At 46.8% G+C, this 12,264-nt stretch overlaps 1 protein-coding gene across 8 annotated transcripts in view; it reads right to left on the bottom strand.

Moving 5' to 3' along the window:
- arhgap12b (Rho GTPase activating protein 12b) overlaps positions 1 to 9,999 on the bottom strand; it is a 189,526-nt gene extending 179,527 nt beyond the window's left edge. For 5 of the 8 annotated variants that reach the window (XM_059971958.1, XM_059971960.1, XM_059971964.1 and 2 more), the window contains exon 1: positions 9,671 to 9,997. The gene's annotated coding sequence lies outside the window, so the exon portion shown is untranslated. Of the gene's footprint in view, positions 1 to 9,613 lie in introns of all 8 variants that reach the window. The other 3 variants (XM_059971961.1, XM_059971959.1, XM_059971966.1) reach the window with 3 other exon arrangements.
- Positions 10,000 to 12,264: the final 2,265 nt, after the last annotated feature.

Raw genomic sequence — 12,264 nt, 5'->3', positions numbered from 1 at the left:
AATGTAATGACCTCTCTGTGATGTTTCACTGCTAAGGTAATGGTTTCTTTGTAACAGCAATGTTTCAGTTATGACTAGAAATAACAAACGGCTTTGGAATTTATGCTAGACAATAAGCAAAAAACTGCTCTCTCTTGTAGGTCTGGGAGCAGGAATTTTGCAGTCTTTTGCCAGGGAGAGAAGACGTGAATGGAGAGAATTGGTAGACAGCCGGATGGAGTGGACTTGGCGTGACAGTAAGCTACGCTCCAAGGTCAACGGGAAACAAATGAATGGAACCATGAGCTCCCACGTTGCACATTAGACTGCTTCATGAGGATGAGCTCTTTTCTGTTTTTGTTTCTTTACTAACCATACAGTCAAATTAAGAATTATAAAGCTCAATCGCTTAATCGCATATTGTGCACTGTTCATCATTTCGTGGTACTGATTTGTAATGGGACACATCACGCAGCATACCAAGGGCTGGCTTCCCCTAGATTAAGCCGCTAGCCAAACAGAGAATTACAACTGTGGGGGCTCATCTGGGATTGATTTCATTGGATGCTGTGTGATTACCCTGAGTATTGGACCAGTAGGGTAGATATTCGTACTCCGGATGAATTGTTAACTCGCCTGTTACGTACTGTTAAAATTGCGATTGCAGGGCAGAGGTTTGATAAAATGGCAGACGCAGCTCTCGTTTTAATGTAGACCAGTGCTGACATAGCGATAGCTGGGGGCAGAGATTTCAAAGACAAGGTTCTATCGTTTCTGAGGAATGAAGGGAAGGAGTGGTCGGATTTGGAATGTCTATTTAGACCACATCCCCCAGTGAAGAGTGAGAATTCTGAGTTAGTATCTGCCCTTACCTCTCTGGCAAATAAATGGAAAAATGCTCAGATTCAAGTCCCGGCTATGGTAGGCTCCACCTATTCTCTGGAATAATGCCCACCCCTAAAGGGGAAGAGGAGTATGAGACTTGGGCGGAACAGACCTCTCAGTTGTTAGATGAGTGGCAGTACTCCGATGATGTAAAGCAACAGAGATTGGTTGAAAATTTGAATGGGCGGGCCACTGAGGTGAGAGCCGTCAGGTTGCAGTATTCCATAGCGACAACTGTCAATTACATGCAAGCACTGGACAATGTTTTCGCCCGACAGGAAGGCCAATGGAGCTCATGGCAGGGTTTCAGAACCTGTGTCAGGAGAAGGGGGAGAAATTTTATGCTTATATTTTTCAGCTAGAGAGGCAACTAAATTGCTTGCAGTGCAGAGAGGTCGTTCAGGCAGCTGAGGTGGATCAGTTAAGAGCGGACCAGATAGCCGGGGCGCCCAGTCCCTGAACCTGATTGCTTGGGGTCTCTGACAGTCTCGTAATTCACGCCTCCTTTCCCCTTCATCTTTTGTTGAGCTGATCAGAGAGGTACAGGAAGAGGAGAATGCATCAGAGGCATGGAAGGCCTCCACCAGCAGGTGCAGGGACCACAGATAGCCTATCCGGGGAGTGGCAGAGGAAACTGTGGCAGAGTTAAGAACAGAGATGCTTCAGCTGTTATCAGCTGGTGTGACCCCCCCCCCCCATATGATGAAGCTGATGGGGGGGGCAGATCCCCTAAGGGGACAAACAATACGGAGTGTTGCTGGCAGCAGGTGTCACACATGAAGGAGAGTAAGCCCCCAGGTACCTAAGCAGAGAGTGTCATGGGGAAAACTTAAAGGAGAGCCAGTGAGGGAACAGCCTGGTGTCGCTGGGGAACACGTTCCCAGCAATGTACCAAGGATCCCCCTTCCATGCCCCCCAGAAAGCTAAAGGCCCTATTCCTGAAGACTTAGTGGAACCATGTTCCAGTGTGTCACTATGGATAGAGGACACTAGCCTTACTTGACACCAGGTCACAGGTCACGCTGTTGTACTGTTCGCTTTACAACCGGTATCCGAAGCATTTACCCTTGGCCCCATTAAGGGCACTGGAGATCTGGGGGCTTAGTGCTAGTGATTATCCATACAATGGTTATTTGTTAGTGAAGTTGGAGCTCTCGAGGCCAATGTAGGAGTGTCTAAGGTTCTAGATACATTGGTGGTGGTTTGTCGGGATCCTGCTAAGAAGGACGGCGTTTCACTTCTAGTGGGGACCAACACCCCTCTTGTGAGGAAGCCCATGGGGGCCTGCAAGGAGAAGGAGAAGTGCGTGGCTACATCGGGCTGGATACAGGATTTAGACGAGGGACTGTGTGGTTCACCCAGTCAAAGCCAATGGTAGTACGGCCAGGGGAAGTAGTGAGATTGATGTGGACTCCCAAATTTCCTGGAGTGCCTGGGAGAGAGGCCCTCTTAGTGGATGATCTGGAAGACCAGGAGGGGGAGTCAGGATTTTCTGCTGGGGTACTAGGGAGCCCCGAATTGTAGAAGCTCTCAGTTGTACAGGCAAGCAGGATGGCAATGATTGTCAGGATCACTACGATGAGGGAAGCAGTTGCCAACTTGCTTGCGGTATTGGTATATCTGGATGACCTCTGAGTTTAGATCCACCTTGGAAGAATATGAAGCGAGGCTGCTGAAGGTGCTGGGCTGCCTGCCAAACATCCGTTATCTATGTTGGGCACGTGGTTTCATGGATGGAGTAGCTACAGATCCAGCTAAGATAGAGGCAGTCACCGCTTGGCCAAGAACCCAGACTGAGTGCTCTGTGCTCGTTCCTCGAGTTCTGTGGTTACTACTGGAGGTTTGTGAAAGGCTACACAAAAGTGAGTCACCCGTTGAATCAGCTTGTGCAGTTACTCTCCTTGGGGAGGGAAGGGAGGGGAGGGAGGGGGAAAAAAAAAGGACAGGAGGGTGGAGAGTATCTTAGGAGCCCTTTGGACTGAGATGGGATGCAAAAAATGTGAGGAGGCCTTTCAGTTGCTGAAGGAGCTGCTGAACCAGGTGCAGGCTCTTGCGGATCCCCAGTTGCCGTATGTACTCCACACAGATGCCAGCCAAGAGGGATTAGGGGGCATCCTGTTTCAGGATCAGGGCCACCAGTTGAGATCGGTTGCATTTGTCAGCCGGAGTCTGTTGCCCTCCGAGAAAAACTATCCCACGCACAAGTTGGTACTTCTGGCATTGAAATGGGCTGTGGTGGATAAGCTGAGTAACCACCTCTGCAAGGCCAAGTTTGAGGCGAGGACAGACAACATCCTCCTAACTTATATCCTGACCTCGGTGAAACTGGATGCCACAGGCCAATGGTGGTTGGTAGCATTGCCTATGATTTCAGCCTAAAGTACCAGCCGGGAAGCAGGAACGCTGATGCTTTGTCCCGACGGGTGCATGAGGGACTTGTCAGGGACGAGGACTGGGAGAGCGTTCCTGCCACAGGGGTGAAGGCCATGTGTCAGTTTGCCATCACCGTGAAGGCAAAAGGAAAGGAGGGGCAGGATCAAGCAGTGGATCAATTGGGAGCTTCTGATGATGCCATTCCCCAAGTGTAACCTGACTGGTCTGAAGACAGATCAGCTGCTGGAATTGAGTTCTGGGAAAGTGGCAGCTGCTCAGCGAGATGACCCGGGCATCGGTATCCTTTGGTCAGCGGTCGAAAAGGGAGATGTGGTTGTGGCAGAAAAAGTAAAACACATGGCGGTACATCCATCACTGACAGAATGGCCTCGGTTGGAGTTGCGGAACCAGATCCTATACCGGGTCAGGTCACCCCCGGACCAACCTCGGCATTGCCAGCTGGTTCTGCTGGAGAAGTATCAGAGGATTGCGTTGAGGTCAATTCATGATGATTCTCGACATTTGGGGGTTGAAAAGACCCATGGATTGCTCAGAGACCAGTTTTCCTGGCCCCAAATGAAGTTGAAGGTCGAAGAATACTGCAAGTCGTGCATATGGCGGTAGACGCTACCTACGTAGGCAGTTCCCTTGTCCCACTTGCAAAATGTGGGGCCCCTGGTCCTGGTGTGTATGGATTTTCTGTCAATAGAACCTGATGCTAGCAACTCTGCGAAAGTCTTAGTCATCACAGACCATACCACCAGATATGCACAGGCTTGTCCCAGAGGGCATCCACAGTGGCCGAAGTATTATGGGAGGAGTATTTCATTTATTATGGCCTTCCCAAGCGGATATATAGTGGTCAGGGACTGGATTGCAAAAGCAGACTTATCCATGAGTTACTGGACATGTTTGGAGTCGAAAAGTTGAGGAACATGCCCTATCATCCACAGGGTGATCCCCAGCCCGATAGGTTTAATGGGACCTTGCTAGACATGCTCGGGACCTTGGATATCAGCAAGAGCAGGTGGAGTCAACATATTGAACATCTGGTCCACTGAAATGAAGCTACTAGGTACTTGTCAATATTATCTAATGCTTGGGCACGAGGCGAGGTTGCCAATTGACCTTTGTTTTGGGACTGCTGAGGGCGATTGAGACAATGACACAAGATGGCGGTGTAACACAGCTTGCAGCAGCCACTCCGGAGCTGATTATCAATTATTTTTGAAGTGGGGTGCCGTGCGCAATCATAATCGATTGAAAACCGATGTGGGAGCACAGAGGAACATCGGGAAATCTCCAGGAAGACCTTCTTCGTTGCTGCTGCTGCGAGATCCAGGACTCTGCTGGGAAGAACAGGCCCCCAGTCCTCGGGGTTGCATTGCCAATGGCCGTTGGCTCTTAATACATCTTAATACACTCGGCAGAGCTTGGTGCTCAGAGAAGCTATGCCGGAGGACATGGTCGTCAGCTCAGAGGTTCGACGGACTCAGAGTCCATTGCAGTCAAGTCATTTTCGGTGTGTGCTACATCTGTGAGGCTGGGTTCGACGGAGCTTTCGTTGTATGCTGCGTCTGCGAGGCTGAGTCAGGCAGCGCCATGGAAGTCCATAGCAGGGGTATTCCCTTCTGCTGCTGGCGCGGGATGGCGAGTTTGTCAGGACCCTGGGGACTTGTGGAAACTGTGTAGTGATTTCTTTTGAACTTAGTTTTCTTTAACATCTTTGGACTATTTTTACTGTGCCCATGGTCTGTTTTTTTTTAAATCAATTATGCTATTGTTTGCACTATTGTAACTATGTGGTTTTGTGCAGGTCTTGTAGCTTTAGTTTTTGGTCTTGTTTTGTCTGGTGGATTTGGAGCTCCTTTCCGGGGAACACACTAAGACAGTAGCGCGATATTAATATGCAGCAGCCTCTCCAGACTCTGGATTGGGGATTGTCAAACGTTATGTGGATTTTCTGGTGTAGTCTGTTCTGTCATATGCTTTTGTGATATCATTCTGGAGGAATGTTGTCTCATTTTTTAACTGCATTGCATTTGTGGTTTCTAAATTTCAAATAAACTGAACCTGAAACTGATTGACCACCAAAAAGTCATCTGAAGTATGTGTCTGACATGAGAAGAGAGCTGAAAAGGGCTTATGAATTAGCTGGGTCTCAACTGCCAAGCAGAATCAAGGAAATAAGAGGAGATATGAAATAAGGTGAGGTTCTCCCAAATCCCACCAGGAGACTGGGTCCTCATAAGGAATTCGGGGCTACCTGGGAACCTTAAGTTGGCAGACTGCTGGGTGGCTATGCCTTATGTGGTGGAGGGTCAAATGCCAAACCTACCAATTTTCTCGGTGAAACCAGAGGATGGGAATGGGCCTGTCAAGATTCTCCATCAGAACCACCTGCTACCCCTGGGACAAGAGGTGCAGGTAGACCCAGAGCCGACTTGGAACCTACATCTATTAAGAACACTCTGCGGAAACACAGGGCGACTGTAGGGCCCGCAGCAGGAGAGGTTAAGCCAGCCCCCATCCCTGAGAGGGATACTGATTCAAAGGATGAGCACCTGGATGTATGGTATATGCTGCCTTTTGCTAACTCCCCATTGATTGAGGAAAAGATTTCCAGCCCTTCTCCTGCTGACTCAGGTGAAGTGGGGGGGGGGCGGGGGGTATCTGTGGACAGCCTGGGTTGCAGCAGGACCTGGCCACGGGACAGAGGGGTCCAAGTTGCAGGTGGGCACAAGTGATAAGTCAGGGGAGGCACCACCTGGTAGACCGGAAGTATCTCCAGTAGTGCTGAACCCGAAGAGTTAGGTGAGGGTGTGCAGAGGTCTCAGAGAATTAGGAGACCACTGGATAGGCTGGCTTACGTAGCACCAAGGGAACAGAGTGTGGCCCCTACCATTTTGGGGAGCTATGTCACTGCCTTTTACACCTGGATTGGACTTCGTGTTTTGCAGGAGGGGTTGGTGAATTATCTCAAAGTCATGAGAACATAACTAAATTTGGTGGGGAGGGGTAAAGAATGCTGTAAGGTTTCACTGCTAATGTAATGGCTTCTCTGTAGCAGCAATGTTTTGGTTATGACTAGAGATAACAGGGAGCTTTAGAATGTATGCTAGCCAATGAGCAGGATGTTGTTCTTCCTTAAAGGTCAGGAAGCAGGGATTTCATGGTCTTTTGCCAGGGAGAGATGAGGAGAGAAGACGTGAATGGAGAGAGTTGGTACACCACCGGGCTGAGTGGACTTGGAGCGAGGGTAAGCTATGCTCTGAGAAGGTCAACAGGGAACAAATGAACAGAACCATGATCTCAAACGTTGTGCATTCGACTGTTTCATGAGGAGTGCCCTTTTCTTTTCTGATTCTTTACTAACCATATAGTCCAATTAAGAATTATAAAGCTCAATCATTTAATTGCATATTGTGTACTGTTTGTTATTTTGTGGTACTGAAGTGTAACAGGGACACCACGCAGCATTCACCCAAACAAGATTTCTTAAGTTTGGCCAGGCCAAGGGTTGTCTTCCCCTAGTAACCAAACCGAGTTACACTTGCAAGCGGAACAAAAGCTACACCTGCCCCTACACCCCCTCCCTCACTACATAAGAAATAGGTGCTATCTGACCCATCAAGCCTGCTCTGCCATTCAATAAGATCATGGCTGAACTGACCATGATGTCAACTCCACCTACCTGCCTTTTCCCCATAACCCTCAATTCCCCTACTATGCAAAAATCTATTCGACTTTGTCTTAAATATATTTACTGAGGTACCTCACTGCTTCATTGGGCAGAGAATTCCACAGATTCACCACTCTCTGGGAAAAGCAGTTCCCAGAGAGTGGCGAACCTGTGGAGACTGAGATCCTTTAACATCTGCCGGACGATGCTGAGAATGTTCTACAAGTCTGTGGTGGCCAGTGCTATCATGTTTGCTGTTGTGTGCTGGGGCAGCAAGCTGAGAGTAGCAGACACCAACAGAATCAACAAACTCATTCATCAGGCCAGTGATGTTGTTGAGGTGGAACTGGACTCTCTGACAGTGGTGTCTGAAAAAAGGATGCTGTCCAAGTTGCATGCCATCTTGGATAATGACTCCCATCCACTCCATAATGTACTGGTTAGGCACAGGAGTACATTCAGCCAGAGACTCATTCCACCGAGATGTAACACTGAGCGTCATAGGAAGTCATTCCTGCCTGTGGCCATCAAACTTTACAACTCCTCCCTCGGAGTGTCAAACACCCTGAGCCAATAGTCTGGTCCTGGACTTATTTCCACTTGGCATGATTAACTTATTATTATTTAATTATTTATGGTTTTATATTGCTATATTTCTACACTATTCTTGTTTGGAGTGGCTCTAACGAAACACAATTTCCCTCGGGATCAATAAAGTATGTCTGTCTCCTCATCTGTCCTAAATTTATTCCCCTAAATCTTTGAGGCTATGTCCCCTAGTTCTAGTTTCACCTACCAGTGGAAACAACTTTCCTGCCTCTATCTTACCTATCCCTTTCATAATTTCATAGGTTTCTATAAGATCTCTTCTCATCCTTCTGAATTTCAGCAAGTACAATCCCAGGCGACTCAATCCCTCCTCAAAGACTAAACTCCTCATCTCTGGAATCAACCTGGTGAACTACTATTCAGGGCCCCAAACAGTCCTTCCAGGTGAGGCAACACTTTACCCATGAGTTTGCTGACATCATATACTGTGTCCGGTGCCTCCTATATATCGGTGAGACCCAATGTAGACTGGGAATCCACTGCACCGAGCACCTACGCTCTGTCCGCCAGAAGCCATATCTTCCAGTGGATACCCATTTCCATGTCAATCCATGGCCTCCTCTACTGTCGCGATGAAGCAACATTCAGATTGGAGGAACCACCACCATGTATTCCTTCAGGGTAGCCTCCAACTTGATGGCATAAGCATTGATTTCTCAAACTTCTGGTAATGCCCCCCCCACCCTTCAGCATTCCCCATTCCCATTCTCACCCATCTCCTTGCCTACCCATCGCCTCCCTCTGGTGCTCCTTTTCTTTCTTCCTTGGCTTTCTGTCCTCTATTAGATACCCCCTTCTCCAGCCCTGTAACTCTTTCAATCAACTTCCCAGCTCTTTACTTCACCCCTCCTGCTTCCAGTTTCACCTATCACCTTGTGTTTCTCCCTTCCCTCACGCCCACAACTTTAAATCTGCTTTTTTCCTCCAGTCCTGCTGAAGGGTCTCGGCCCAAAATGTCAACTGTACTAAGTTCCATAGATGCTGCCTGGCCTGCTGAGTTCCTCCAGCATTTTGTGTGCTGCTTGGATTTCCCGCATCTACAGATTTTCTCGTTTGTAGGTGCATGCAGATGCGCTGGTTGTATTGAAACTGCTTAACTAATGTCAGTTCTGGTTGTGGAATATACTTTTGTAAACCTGCATGTTGTTGAGTTCTGCAGTCTTATTATATCCTGTGCACTCATCCACCTACAGGAAATTCTCAGTATGAAACTGGGAGGGGCAACCTCCAGAAGACCAGAACAGTGCTAACTCCAAATATACTTGCTGTCGGCATAATTAAGCCAGGCTGGTGAGGACAAGATTAATTAGGCTTTTACCTGGTGTGTCACGTACCAGGTACCATGTACCTGGTACTGGTGCGTCACATCAGTACAGTTCGTTCTTAATTTAGAGCATCTAAAAGCAGATTCTGATTTGCTATCAAAAACGCTCAAAGTATGCTTAAAACAAGCCTTCACAGTAAAATTATATAGTTGTGGATGAGTCATGTAGCAACATGCCGACCAGCTCATTCCTGATCAGTGAAACATTTCCAGGTGTACTTGCTTGACACGCTTTCAAAATCAATACTGTATATTGGCATCCGAGTGAAAGCATGTTCAGTAAGAGGCATTTTTCAAGAAAACAGTAGACCCAGATTTAACATAACCAGAGCAATAAACAAAAGGACCCCACCACCTTGGAGATGAATACATGAGGTTGAGAGGGTATGACCAGACAAATCAAATGTATTAAAAAAATGCAAGAATTCATCTACCCCATATTTAAACCGAAATTATGTAACAAATTTTTAAATAAAGTAATCCAAATATCATAGGGCGTGGGTTAAGGCGATGAATAATGCACACTAGGCTGACTCGATGAGTTTGCTGATATCTAGTATTTACTTATTCCGAAGGCGGCCACGAAATAAATCTCAGGTTTCCTTGTGGTTGCCGTTTCCTCCTCCGTTTTAACCGAGGCCCCGGTCTCGGCCCCTAAAGCCGGCCTCCTCACCCACAGTCAGACCGCAAGGGGAGGCAGCGACCATTGGCATCTTAGATAAATTAAACAATCAGAGCAAAGAAATAAGGAGCAAACTTACCATTAAAATTCGCTCTGCTCATCAAAGTTTGAGAAATAAGAAATAACCATCACGCACCTGCTCCGAAGGGTGCCTAGGACAGCGGCCAGAGGAGGACAACGCGGTTCTATTTCCCCACTGACTAATTTAATATCTCGGAATTGACGGCTACCCTAAAGATTTTATTTTATATTATAATCTTTAATCGCTCCACAGCCGCCTCCTGGCGTCGAACAAACAAGCTTTTGCCTCGTTTCCACTTGGTGACGTTCGGTGCGCGTGCACCCTACACGGGCGCACTCGCGGGTGGCGCCGGGTCGCGTGCGGCTTCCTGCCTTTCCCCTTTTCACGGGGTCTCGGACCTCGAGCGCTCACTCGCGCTCGCGCTCGCGCTCTCCCCTCCCCCAGCCGGGTTCAGGTGCGCGCGCATGCGCTCGCCTTTCCCCCCCTCTTCCCAACCCATTTCCCTGGGATGCGCGTGTGCGCGCTTGTCTGGAGGAGGGCGCGGTGGTTGCCTCGTAGCGACCCCGAGCGGCAGGAGGGACCCTGGGAGCAATAGGCTCTGATGGGCAAAAGCAAACTCCGGAGAGACGCGGAGTTTCACGCCGGACAGTACCTGAGGAAGGAGCTTCGAACGCATTGACTTGTTTCTCTTCCCACAGGTATAGCTTGACCTGTTGAGTACTTCCGGCATTTTCTGATTGTATTTTAGATTATCAGCATCTGCAGTAAAGAGGCGAAACGATTTGTAAAAACATCGGTGCAAAACTTATCTTCACAAGAATTGAAAGAATCCGTGTTTGGCACTTCATTCCCTTTTGTTTTTATTTTGAGTATTCCAGCACAGTCACTTGAATTTCTGAAAACTTGGTATACTGAGTCACTCATAGCTGAATCGACATCATTTCAGCTTGGGATAAACATATAGTTCTTTTTTAAAGAAAGTACTCGCTCTTTTGGTTTAGTTTATGAGAAATGACAGAGATTCTTGGTGCAAGCAATTCAGGAATGTTATTTCTACTCTAGTGACTATTTATTTAACTTTCTTTGTGTTCCCTTACACTGGGGCAAACAGCCAGTTTCCAAAATCAATGTCTGTGGTTAGACAGTTTAATTCAGTATCTTCTCTGCTTGTCTTCCCAGTAAAATCATTTAAATTTTATTAGGTTAGTACATTTAAGTTTAATATTTTTGTTATAACAGCTTGATTTATAAGGAACATTTTAATAAGAGACCAAACACAAAATAATTATACACAACCTTGCATGGAATTGGAAATACATTCCAAAAATCCATGGTGAGAGTCAAGTGCCAAGGGGTTTATTTATTTCAATTTCCTCTTGAGATCCACACTATCACATAGTCAGTATGTTAGTTTCGATGTAATATCAAAAGATTGCTGAGAGCATTGGATACAACAAAGGTTATGGAACCAGGCAGTATCTCAGCTGAACATTTGAAGACTTGCACTCCAAAATTATCAGAAGGCAGGGGAGGGGTTGCTGGGCACTGAGGAAAGAAGGCAGTTGTGAAACAGGGAAATGGAATTGGGAAATAGGTAGGCTTTCAACCTAAGCTGAGGACCAGTGATGGATTCGTTTATAGTGATATACACCAAGGTCCAATGAAATTCCTTGCTTGGATGAAGCCCACAGAGTAAACAGATTAATGGATCAATAAATAGAACATGGTAGTATTAAATATATGTGCCACACAGCCTAGCAGATCATGTGTGTGGTAGAGTATGAAGTAGGAGGAAAAGAAATGTTCAAGTGCCAATAACTGAAGAACGTAGAAGTATGAGTCTGAGAATGTGGCAACACCATTGGTAATGGGATTTGAAACTTTTGGTTTGTTTGTTCATAGTCTGATAGCTGCTTCTAAGTCTGGACATTCAGGCTTTCAATCTTCTGTATCTTCTCCCAGAAAGAAAAGGGCAGACATCTTTGATATCATTGATCTTCTTAAAGCTCCATATGTAAAGATGGACTGGACAGAAAGAAGTGACAAGCTGTGCTTACCACACTCTTGCAGATTCAATCAGTCCAGTGCAGACCCATTGCCATACCAGGTTGAGATGCAATCCATCAGGGTTCTTTCTTAAAGCACATGTAGAACTTCAAGTGAATCCTCATGGACATGTCGAATCTTCTTGGATACCTAAGAAATAAATATGCTTATGTACTTTCTTGATCACCGTGGAAGGATTAGGTGAAGTTGCTAGAGATATGGATATCAAAGAACTTGAGGTTGTCAACTATTACCATCTCTGCAGCAGTTCTGTTGACAAAGACAGGATTCTGTTTACCTCACTCTCTACTCCAGGATTCCTTGGGTCAACAACCAACTTTTTCATCTTGCTGACATTTGAAACCAGGTTGTTGTTCTGGCATCCTGACTCAAGGTTTGCAATCTCTTTTCTGTCTCATCATTTTGTTGTCATATCATTGGTGAACTTAAAAGATGGAGTTGTTGGTGTATTTGGCCACACAACATGAATATACAGGGAATAGAGCAGGGGAGTTAACACACAACGTAGGGGAGCACCAGCAGATGAAATGTAATGATTAGTCCAAATAAACCGAGGTCTTTCAGTTAGGAAGTCTAGATGCCACTTGCAAATGGGGGCCTCAGGGCCAAGCTCCCATAATTTAGAGGTGAGCTTATTTGGT

The sequence above is a fragment of the Hypanus sabinus genome, chromosome 6 (genome assembly GCF_030144855.1).
Source record: "Hypanus sabinus isolate sHypSab1 chromosome 6, sHypSab1.hap1, whole genome shotgun sequence".
Taxonomy (NCBI): Eukaryota; Metazoa; Chordata; class Chondrichthyes; order Myliobatiformes; family Dasyatidae; genus Hypanus; species Hypanus sabinus.
This window is presented reverse-complemented; position numbering and strand designations above follow the sequence as displayed.